At 42.2% G+C, this 12,634-nt stretch overlaps 2 long non-coding RNA genes across 2 annotated transcripts in view; both read left to right on the top strand.

Moving 5' to 3' along the window:
• The window catches only part of LOC122516275, an 82,426-nt gene that overhangs the window by 64,743 nt on the left and 5,049 nt on the right, over positions 1–12,634 (top strand). The window lies entirely within an intron of this gene.
• Positions 1,702–2,247, top strand: LOC122516276. Its single transcript, XR_006303529.1, has 2 exons — positions 1,702–1,937; positions 2,013–2,247. It is a non-coding gene; the product is annotated as an uncharacterized LOC122516276 (long non-coding RNA).

Genomic DNA, 12,634 nt, shown 5'->3' on the forward strand with positions numbered 1-12,634 from the left:
TTTGTAAAACGCGCTGAGGTAGCCCGAACCACCGCGACCTTTTTGCATTCTCCTCTTCGTAGGAGGGAGCACGAGTGCCGCGAGCTCGCATCGCTATATATGTATATATAATCAACTCGTGTATATATATATATACATATATATTCTTCAAGAAGAGTGATCTACCAAGCGTTGTATGGATAGCTTGCCTAAAATGTGTTTCGGCAGCCGCCTCGTCGACTCATGAACCATTCCGGGAATCAACTTTATTCCATAGGGATACTCTTAAATTCCGTACGATTCTCGAGTCTCGTTTAAAAGATTTTACGAGACCCTACGTCACTTTTCTTTTCAACGACTATACGACTCTATGTCGTCCCATCGAAGACGAGAAAAGTCCTCTTCGAAGTCGACCCGGTAGACGAAAGCGGTGCTTCTTCAGGGGTCCTACTCTCTCCCCGAGTTGCCTGATGAATGGGCACAAGGCCCTCCTTACTTATGCGATACGTGCCCTCGCCGGCATACATCACTGCCAGCTAACTTTTTTACGGAGCACGATGCGAGTAAGAATATGATTACGCGCGTTAACATTCTTGGAATATCATCCACATGGCCGTCGAGTCCAAGGATCTCTAGGCCATTCGTCTTTCTACGCGAAACGCGCGAGGCCAATGTGGAAGAGGACGATCGAGAGGACGATCAAGAGGGCGATCAAAAAGACTATCAAGAGTACGATCGGAAAGACGTTCTTTTCTCACGTCGACTGGCTACACGTTACCTCCAAAAATCCAATCCGATACCCTTCTCCAAACGAAATCAGTTGTACGTCGAATCGTTCCAACGACCAACATCGTCGAGTTGGAACAGTTAAACTTGCTTTCTGTCTCAAAGGCAAACCAATCCCTCTCCTCTCTCTTGTATCCAACCATTCGTCCATCCATCCATTCATTCATCCATTCATCTATTCATCCATCCATCCATCCATCCATCCATCCATCCAACCATCCATCCATCCATCTGTCCCTCTTTATCGTTCGTTCATTCGTCGAAGAGCAAAGGGAAGAGATACGAGAACGCAGAGGTCCTTTGATCCTCGGCACTCGGTGTCGGCAAACAGGAACTCCGCTGGTGAACGCAGCCACCGCGCTTTAATACCTCATGCAAATTTCAGGAAAAGGGCACCCCCGTTCGCCCTTCCACCACCCCCTCCTCCTCCTCCTTCGACTCCTCACCCTACTCCACAGTGGTGATAGTCCGCTATATTGCTTCCCGAACAAATCGCTATCCGCTTTTCGTCCCCTCGCATACTCTCTCTCCTTCCCTTCTCCTGTCGACTTCTGCAACGAAATTTCGGTATTATTTGCGAAACCTTACCGCTCGAGTACCTTATTCCTTCGCGAAACGAACTCTTTGTTAAGTCACATCGATCGAAATCGAATCAAGAATACTACGATCGAGCAAGTTCATAGAAACAAAAGAAATCGATCATTTTCCTATTATTCTTATAAGTTCTAGTAGGATGATTGTTTGCCAACGTAAATAAAACACAGTCGTGGATATTTTTTTCTAAGGATTTTCGGGTTAAATAAGAAGAAATAAGTAGATGTGCTAAAATACCTTGTCGGGTCTTCCTCATCAGTTCTGTGATCTCCTTAAGAAACCCGGACCTTGCTGTTTTCTCCTTTATTCCATAACATTGTTCTTTCAGGTACCAACTCCCCCTCCGATCTACCGAACTCGATATACATACAATACGGTGCAATGCGGTATACCAGATCAAGCGTGTAGCTTGCACACATAAGAAGAGCTTTTTTTCTCTCGTTTGATCTTTCGTATTCTTTCCTCGCTAGTTTATAATCGAACAACGGGGAGCTAACCTAGGATGTTGGATTCGTGAGTTGTCTGCGATCGATATTTTTATACTTAAATAGTATCTATCATTCGTAATTGTAAGAAGAGTAAGTTATCATTCTTTATCTGTAAATCTTCTAAGACATTATAATATATATTTTTCTGTTTCGTCCTATGAATAGAAACATCTACGATGGACATTATTGCAGAGAAGTATACAAAAGAGCAAGGAAGATAAATTCTTTTAGAAGCGAAAAGGGAGTACCAAGAGGGTACAAGGAGGACAACGGGAAGACAACCAGGCGGGTACCCGTCGAGGAAGTATGGAGTCGTCCTTTCCCGGGCAAAGGTACCTTTTTGCCCTGCGAAATGGCCCAGAGAATGTCATCCAATGAGGGTGAAGTAAGGGGAAAACAAGTAAAATAATGATAAAAGGCGGAGCCCACGGCGTGATTTGATTGGTCGAGATATCGCCGGCGTTCGAGTCAACCCGCGAAGAAGAGGGGGATGTCCTCTCTTTCTCTCTCTTTCCTCCCCCTCCCTCCTCCTCATCCTCCTCTTCCACCTTCTCCTCCTCCTCTTCTTCCTCTACCACCGTCTTTCCTCTTTCTCTTTCCCTCTTCTCCTCTTCCTCCACCGCTTCTCTTTACCACACCTTCCTGGGCTCGTTCTTTCCGTCTCTCGTTCTATCTGGCTCCCTCCTCTTTTTCTTCGTATGTACTCACACACGTACACGCGCTAGAGCTTACTTTATTCTCCTCTCTCCACGGGTCCATGGTACGCGATCGTGTTCTGACTCTGGCAGAAACATCTTTGCCCCCCACTCTCGGGTTCTTACCTATCCTCTGCTGCTTCTTCTTCTTCTTCATCGTCATTACCTACTTTTTCCGTTTCTTTTTTCTTTGCTCGAAAAGCGTGAATATGTCTAACGTCGTATAAGTATCTACACCGGCCGGTCCTCTATATTTAATTCTAAGTGAAATTTACTCCTACCCCTACCCCTAACCCTACCCCTTTTTGAAAAAAACATTAAGCGTAAGGAAAATAAGAAAATCAAAAAAGAAACTATCGTAGAAAAGAAAAATGCTTTTGGCGTTGTTCTTCGGACGAATGTATTCAAGGATCATAGGTCAAAGAAATTATTAGTGACCGTAACTAAAGTTCCGAACCCGTCACGTGTTCTTCGAAACCGAGGGTGCTTCGATGCGGAAAAGTATATTGACTCGTGATACGCCATCTGTGCGGAGGAAGCACCCTCTTCGCGGCGTTATTGGCAAAATTAATAAGACCGGCATCACAATCTCTTTCTCTCTCTCTCTCTCTCTCTCTCTCTCTCTCCCTCTCTTCACAAATTCTGCAAATGGGAATCAGTTAATTCTGGCTTTATCCCTACCAATCTAGTTGTTGGTGGATTAGAAACGTTTCCAAACGAATAGAAATTGTTTGCACCCGTCCGTCGGTGACGACGAACTTAATGCACAGGGGAAAAACAGGAGAGAGGCAACAGAGAGGTAGAAGATATCGTTATGCTTATTTCAGTTTTTAAAGATAATATCTACTATAGACGATAAATTACGCGAGTACGCTAAATTACCGTGACCAAGATCGTTCATTATGGCACACCGAGCGATCAGACTCTCTGCTCCGTTAAATCATGGTTTTGATCTTTCACGAGAACCAAGTTGTAATCTCTCGAGAGTGGAGGAAGACATCGATGTAAATTAATGACCGATCGATTATTTCCAAACGTTCCTCGTTAGCGAATTTTTCCAATATAACGAGACGAATTTTTGTCTCTAATCGGCTGAGTGATATTGAAATACACATTAGGGACAAGTGCACGTTCTTCGAGTAATTATTACCGTCCTTAGAAACATCTTGGCAACTTTCTACGCGACCTATAATTTGATATCAGTGCGCGGTAACGCACGTTTCTTCTTTCCATTCGAACCGGTTTCCTTCTTTGTATCGTACTTTTACAAAAACATTTAGACATTGAACAACTATCTTTCTCATTCTATCCATATTTTTGTACATAAGATGTAATTATTTTAAAGAGCACTTATGCGTTAAATTAATATTTTCTCAAATGTCCTTAAAGCTTGCTCAAATAAAAAGAATAAATTCATGATAGCACGTAGCACATAGGAGCACGTTTCTTTTCCTTATTGTCTGAATTCACGTGAATTTTTTCATGCGATATAAATGACTGGTTACCGTTGAACGTCTAGACGCTTTTAGTTCGTGTGCGTTCCTATATAAATTGTTCCCAGAGACAGAGTAGGGCATCGAAAATTAACACCACCGCGAATCAAGACGACAATGTGATTCATCAGTTAAATCCGCGTGTATAATCCTTTACACGACGTCCGATCCCGGCCGGGATGGACGGGAATGAGGAAGGAAGGGGAGCTCGTGCTTGCTCCTGTCAACGGGGGCTGCGAATTATAATCACAGTTGTGGTCGATGCGGTTAGGGAGGGACGGTTAGAGAGAAGAGAGAGAAGAGATATGAACTATGATGCAGGAGAACAACGAGGTCCGGTGCGAGGTCTGTAGTCAGCCACAACCGCGGGTGGCGGCAACGACGGAGACGACGACTACGACGACTACGACGACGACGACGACGACGACGACGACGACGACGGCGACGACGTCAACGACGATGACTACGACGAGTAGAATCCGTAGGGGTTGGGAAAGGGTGTATTTACCCAACGGCAGTACACACCGGCGCCACGGAGGACGGACCTAGATGGAAATCTGCGGCATTCAGAGGCACTGGCCAAGAAAATTGGCTGACAACATTTCGCACGGACACCGAATTGCCGTCCATTCCCTCATTCCACCCCATCCCACCTTTTATCCTTCGCCTAACCTATCTTCCTTCTTCCTTCCTTCTTTCCCACACGTAAAACTTCGTGAACACGCACAAATTTTCGCCTATATATATATTTTAAAAGAGGAAATTAAATTAATCGATTAAAAAAAGAAAAGATAAATCGATGAAAATCTTTCTCTACGTTAGTGTTAGTGACATATTCTCTCTAAAAAGAGACGACGCAACAAAGAAGAACCACAGTTCGCATAGGAACGTTCGATTCAAAGGTAAAAGGCTTGAAGGCGTTTCCAATGGGAAGGCCCTAATGATCGCCTCGTGCCGGTGATCACCGAATCCTGGCTAAATAAATCCAACTTGATTGAATCATTGTTAAGCGAAACCGCGTTAAATACCCGTGAAATTAAGCCGGACGATCCATGTTCGGCACGCGATCCGATTGGCTCGAGGGTATCGCCTTTAAAGTACTATTAGAGGCGCTTCCTTCTCAGCCTGCGATTAATGAGTTGTTCACGACAAAGGTAGTATCCTAAACGCTATTTTAGAATCATCGAACCTTCTCTACTTCTTGTCTTAAACTTTTTCACTTCTCATCGTCTAAACATATTCTTCGAAAAGCGGTGTCTGTCCAACGGGAGTTAATGAGATCGGCATTCCAGTAAACGAATATCAACACAAAACTAAATCTGTGGTAGGATTCGATCTTAAAAGGGACAACGACCCTTTTCAGATCTCTTCGATGTTTTTCTCGAACTCGTTCAATCTCTTTTCACAACTATTTTTTTTGTTCTCTCTCTCTCTCTCTCTCTCTCTATTTTCATCCAATTCTATCATCCAAGCAACGTGAAACATCGTGGGTGGACACGATCGACATTAAGGGTGAGCACCATCGTCGGACATATGGGAGCACCATGTGGTCATCACCGTATCGTTTCGCCGACGAAAGCAAAGGCCGACCCTCCGATGCCACCGCAAGAGGAACCAACGATGGGGATAGGAAAAGAAGCCCGCACAAACTTAAACGGTTCCGACGGATAAACGCTCGCCGCAATTTGTAGCAATTTGTTAAGTAGCTAGCCAGAACATTACCTATATTACGTTTACTCTCCCTTAAGCGAACCGGAAGATATACGGGGGTACGTTCAGATTTATCGTCTTTCTCGACCAGAACGAATCGAGCACCGCGAGTCTCGCGAATCCGTCTCGACGCGAACCTTTTACGCTAAAGTCCTACCGAATTACTCGAGATTCTGTGATATATGAGACGAGCTAAAGTAAAGTTTATAAATATTCGATAAAATACAAAAGACGACATTTTTTTTTTTCTTTTTAACTGTGACGATCGATCAAAGGCTAAGAAAAAGGAAAGATCGTATCTAAAATGTTAACAATATTCTATGGCCGAGTGATTTTTAAGTCAATCTTGAAGTTTTTAGAAAGAGAGAACTCTTTTGCGATAGTAAGGTGCTCTTCGGAGGCGAAGATTCGAAAATAAAGCAAAACGACTTTGGCTTTCTGCGGATGCTTTTAGTCGATGAGTTCGCTTCCCCATATCCCGTTTCGGTTTCCTCTCGTTCCGTACCATCACCACCAACATCGTCGTTCTGGCCTAACCCAGCTTTCTCATCCATATGTAACAGTCGCCTGGTATTAATGACAAGGGGAGAGAGAGAGAGAGAGAGAGAGAGAGAGAGAGAGAGAGAATAGAAGGGACATGCTGAATTCTTTATGTCGCGGAATCTTTCCTTCTTTCCTCCTATTCGCTTTTTGCTTCGTTTAATAGATTATTGCGGTTTTATACTTGTCTTTTCATTATATAATAAATATAATGAAATTGTTTATATATCTTTTGTCCAACGATTACGTCATAGTCTTCTTGCTAACGGCAATCGTTTGCAATCGCGCCATGGATTTATAAGAAAAAGCAAAAGGATACTAAATAGTTTTTGTTTTAAAATTATTAAGCAGAGCAAAGCCATCTCTTCGAAGATGATCGCTGGACAATTGCCAGTAGTTTGATTCAGGGTATACCCACCGTTTAGCGTATACTTGATCGTCCAGCGTATCGTTTAATCGATATTAAACATGCCTTCGACGATTGTATCATCCACATCGAGATAAGAGCAAGCGTATAATCATTGAGCAGACTTCAACGGGTTGGACGTTAAAAAATTACTGACATCCGTTTATTGATTATTTTTCGTAGAACTCCAGTCGCCTTTTTCCAGGTCATGTAACAACTTAACGCACGATCGCAACGATGATCGATGTAGTCGATTATGATAGCTTTACGAGAGGACACTGTGCCTTCTTCTTCCTTTCAAAGTCAACGCTGGCAAGTCTATTCTTATTTTTCACATGCAAAAATTCTTTTTTTTATTTTGGTGCTCTATTTTAATTACGTTTACGTAACACTCATTAACAACTCGTTGCGTCTCAAAAAATATAGCATCCGATTTAGACCGCCCGGATTGCGTTCATCCATCATTTCAAAAATAGATACTGGGACGAAGAGGCAATAGTGCTTTAAACGTAAAGCATGTAAAGCGAACGTTTTTCTGTCTCAAAGTTAGCTTCCAGCATTTCCTCGTAAAAGATCCGAAACGTTCCAGTCGCAAAGACGCGGGAAACAGTTGAATACGAGATCGGCACCCTTTGTTATAACTGTCGTAGGCATATGTCAGAATTAGTCACAATGAACAGCGCGGCAGTGATGAACGTATAGAAAGAGAACGAGTCTTTTTCTCTCTTTCTCTCTCTCTCTCTCTCACTCAGTCATCCAACCACTTTTTCCGTCGTCCATAAGTACTTGATAAAGAGCCCGCAATCGGTTAACCTTTTTAAGCAGTACACGATGACGGATACTCACCTGCAGCTCAGTGGCACTCCGAGGAGAACGACAAAGAAATGAAAAGGTCGAAGAAGAGTAGTAGAAGGGATGAAAACGAACGTACGCGTGTTGTCTGCTTCAATGCTACCATTCGTCGACATCAGTTACGGTCTCTGGACTCTCTCGCGGTCTCCCTTTCAAAGAATTTCTTGTCAGCGTCGAATAATCTTACTTCTTTTTTGTCTCTTTACTCCTTCGTGCTAAAGAATCGAAGAATTCTAGGCATCTTTTACTTTATGTTTTCTTTTCTTTTTTTTTTTTCTTTTACGCTTCTAATCAAATGATTTTTAACGCCCTTTCAATGCCCGGTGAACGCGCATAAGGCGGCATTAACAAGTAAGTAGGAACGATTCGATTCGCGCTCGTTGAAAATGGTCCCAACGCGGCAGTTAGCCCAATGTAAATTGTCTCCTACTCCCTTCCTCTTCTTCTCCGAGAACATCGGCCGTACGAATTACGCGACGACGGCGGAAGACCCTATATTCCGAAGCACCGAACCGAACGTTTCATGCCCTGCGGCTTGGATGAAGAGTGAACAAGCGAGAGAGAGAGAGAGAGAGTCAAGATTCGAACATGTGGCATCATTTGTTACGTGCAAAGTGGGCTTTCCCTTTGAGGCATAGCTTATCCAAGTCCGTTTAAACGCACCCACATACCCGGAAAGCCAAAGGCGTAAAGGAACGAGGAATTATTGAACCATATAAACGCTTAAACGTCTCCTATCGACGGAAATCGAAAAGAATGGTTAGGGAAAGGGCCGAATTGCGTAATGCGTTGCGTTTACTCTACGTCGTTTAAAAATATGCGATCGTTCGATAAGGAGACACTTTCCTTGGCTTCATTGAGAACGTAAGAATCGACGAGGATACTACAATTTCCGACATAAACGAGTTTAACACCTTAGTAGGGTCCGACAGAATGATTTACATTCGAACGCAACCGGTGACAAGTTGAGAGATAGGGTCGTCCAGAAAATATCTACCTTGAATGGCGAAAAACGTGCGTAGACTAGGCGAGAGGGGGAGGACGGGGGTGGTACCCCATAGGGTTCCCGCTTTCCGTGGACATATGGTCAGACCGTGGCATGGTCTCGTCGTAACAAAAAAGCGGTATAGAAAGTGCGACAGAAGTTGGGAGTGTCGGTGGGCGATATATCAGGGCTTAAACTGTCTCGTCGTACCAAGCATGTCCTACCACGGACTCATGCTCGGTAGCGACGTGCTTCTAGCGGGTTTTCGATCGACTGGATGCTCACCGGCTTGCTTCGTTGCTTGCTCGGCTGGTGCGCGTATGGCATTGCGTTCGACAAGGGTCTTGGCATTAGTTAATAGGACTGCCACTGTATCGAGGACACACGCTAATGCGTTAGGAGGAAGAAAAAGAAGGGATATAATGTCAGGAATAGGACCGATCGACGTCTAACCAAATGCGGTTTCCAATCTGTTACGTTTTTACTAGCTAAGCCTAATACTATTCTAATATTATCCTAATACTATGCTTTGCGCCTGAAATAGTCTGGATAGATTATATCTAAGATCCAACATCTTTTATTTTTTCCGAAAGAATCGCTTCCAGCTACATTTAGCTGACATAAATATCGATCGAGTGGCTTCCCTATCTCAAAGTCATACGCGCGCGCGAAAGTCGAAACGAGAAGAAACTTACCATGGAAGTAACTCGATGGCAAAAGTACGTAAAGGCAAAGCTAATCAGAAGAGCTGGTCCACTCCATCGCCAAGGGGAAAACTCGTTACACATTCAACGTGCCACTGGGATTATCATATCCCGGGTCCTTTGACGGCTGTGTATAGTATATGAATGTATATGTATATACCTACGTGCAGCTAGAGACTCGATTTCTCGACGGAAGACTCTCGACAAAATATAAAACATGAAGAATCTCGGCGCTTACGTCTCTGCGACGATCGCTTCGGTTATTGCAACGACGACGACGACGACGACGACGACGACGACGACGACGATGACGGTTCTTCGTCGTATTCTCGACCGGCCAGCTTACCGTCTCGAGGGCAAAACTTGCCCTCGACGCGCGATGAATAAAAATCGTTTGATGTATCGCTAGGTGCAAATTAATGCATAATCGTCAAACGTAATGAGCTGTCCTGACGATGACGCGAAGAGGCCGAGCGCGGTCCCGTAAAACGTTGTCTCGCTACTCGAGTCAAGCTTCCCCTTCTACCATCTCGAAAGTTTGATTATTTTTATAACGACTTGGTACGTCGAGTGCGCCGACGGGAAAGTAACGTGTCACGCGCTTCTCAATTTCTTCCATCTTTCTTCCTTCGGACTTCCCGACTAACTACCTTTCGGCTTTTTTTTCGGTTCTTTCACCCGGGCTTACGAAAGTATCGCTCTAACGACCTCATGTAAATTCTTTACATCGAATGATTATTAAGCAAGGTATAAAGTCACAAGCTATAGATGAATTTTATTTTTACAAAAGTACCGGTACATTCAGTGCTCCTTCGCTTTATAATATTTCCGCCAGTCATTAGTCAATCGAATACACCTGTGTACGCGCGTCAAAATAATGATCGCGGTGCGTGCGTGTCCTTCGAATCGAAACGTCGATCAGGATTCATCGAAGCGTGAGAGGAGTAACTAGACGCGATCTAAGCTTTTTCCACGGTGCTTAGGCAACCCTTCCTACCGATCTTGGTGATGCTGGATCACGCGGTATCAATTAATTCCATCCATATATCTCGTCGCAACGTACGGAGAGTATAGCACGTTCGAATCATTCTCTTTCTTCCTGTCTCTCTCTCTCTTTCCATTTCTCCTCGTCGTTTTCTCGGGGACCGGTCGTCGTTCGACAAAACGACGACGGCCACGCTCGTTTTCTATCGCGGCACGTGGCCCGCTAACAACAATAGTGCCAAGTGACTCCCGTTGCTTCCCCGCATCATCATCAATCGCCATGGTCTCTCGCCCTTTCGGACGCACGCCCACCATCCTCCCCTCCCCGGCAAGCTCTGCCTTAGTTCGAAATACCGAAGGCAAACAAGAGGAGCAATGCTAAAAAGCGTTTCTTCCCTTTTTCTCCTTTCCACTCGCGTTCGCACGCGAGAAAAACGTGCCTTGGGCGTGTCACTCTCACGCACTTTTAGTCCAAGCTCCAACGACCTTCCTCTTCTTTTATTGCTCCGAAAATTAATGAGATCGCGTCGGATACGCACCGTCGCTAAACTTTCGGAAGCAAGTTCTAACGCTATCGATACCTCGGAACGTTTCATTATTCTCTAAACGCATCCTTTTTCCCAGTAAGCGTCGAAACGGAACCAACGAAAACTTTGTTACATCTGACGTTAAAGTTGCGGTGAAGTAATCGCCAAGGAATCCATCGACCTAAGGATAAAAACCACGATACTCGGGCTTGATGGATGAAGATCGATGGCGTGTACGCGGTAACGGCTTGCAAAAGCAACCACCACCCACCCACTCCCTACGACGGCAGCTACTCGCGGGCGCACGCTCAATATCGTTACACACCTCATATCCTGCCCTCCGAGTTAATATCCTCTGACGCGTGCGAAAAGCCCCTAGGATGCAAAAGATAGTAAACGCGTCAGGTGCTTCTCGAAACGACAAAGGTGTTCTTTCTTTATTCCAATACCCCCAACAGCTACTTCCTCTTTTGGCTAATGTACTTTTTATTTCATTTTTGTTTATTTAGTTAATATTTTGTCGATATTTTAAATAAATAGTTAATATTTGCTTATACCATGATTAGATATTGATACAAAAGATATACTGATATTTTATGATAAATATTGACTAGTTGTTTAAAATACTGATAGTTTTTTGTATTAATTTGTGTAATAGAAATATAGGTTATTCATTTTATTTTTGTGTGTGTGTTAAAATTCTTAGAATAATTATAAATATAAAAATCTATCTATTATAGTACTCTAAAGTATAGACATAAATATTATGAATCTTAAAATACTTGGGATATTTTTACTTTTTTAAAATGAAACTTCTTAAACGGCGGTAAATTTTACGGAACGACATAAAAAGAAAAGGAGAGAGAGAGAGTGAGAAGAACCCATAGTCGATCAATAGTTTAACAAAATCATGAGAGGTTCTAATAAATTATGATTCTTAATTTAGTATGTGTGTGTGTATGCATGTTTGTATGAGATACATCGATCGATAGTTATTAAAAAATGTGTAAGAGTAATATGACATACATACCTCAAAGGATTGTTAATTAATCGAAGGAAATGCATTTTGTAATCTAAAAGCAGGGAGTATAAATTCGACGTACCGTCCTCTTCGAAATCCAATAGTAAACTGACGCATTGTCCTTTATGAAAGTCGGTTAAAATTCTTCTATCGATTGTTGTTTACATGACTTTCCAATGGTTACGTGTATACGTATAACGAAAATAATATTCGTAAAGTCATATAAACAACAATCAATAGAAGAATTTTAACTGACTTTCATAAAGGACAATGAGCCAGTCTAACGGTGAATTTCGAAGATGACGGCACGTCGAACTTATACTCCGTGTTTTTAGATAACAATATACATTTTTTTCGATTAATTAACAATCATTGGAGGTATTGTCTAATACTCTAATGTATTCTACTAATATTTTGAATTGTTTAAATTAAAATACATTTGTTTTAACGTTCCTGGTCAGTAATAGCTTCGAGTTAAAAATTTTCATCTAATAAAATATCAGATCGGAATTTGTTAATATTGAAATATATTAATAGATATAAAATTTTTAAACAAATGTACTTTGTATTATTCTTACTTAATGGGTAATAAACTGATTCTGATACTAAAAATTTATGAAAGAGCAATTGAAAGAAAAATACTTATTCCTTAATAAAATAATAATAAAAAATATAAAACATACTACTCATAAGTTTTATTAACAAATAAATCTATCTCGGTTACTCTAAAAGCATTTATTTATTCTTATATTATAAATATACCGTTTCTCTGAATTTACATAATAATTCCAAACTTTTAGTCGATAACTGTATTTCAATTGTCAATAATTTTAGTATATAGCCAAATATTAATATTCAAATATTTTGTAT

Source organism: Polistes fuscatus, unplaced genomic scaffold (assembly GCF_010416935.1).
Source record: "Polistes fuscatus isolate 324 unplaced genomic scaffold, CU_Pfus_HIC Scaffold2, whole genome shotgun sequence".
NCBI lineage: Eukaryota > Metazoa > Arthropoda > Insecta > Hymenoptera > Vespidae > Polistes > Polistes fuscatus.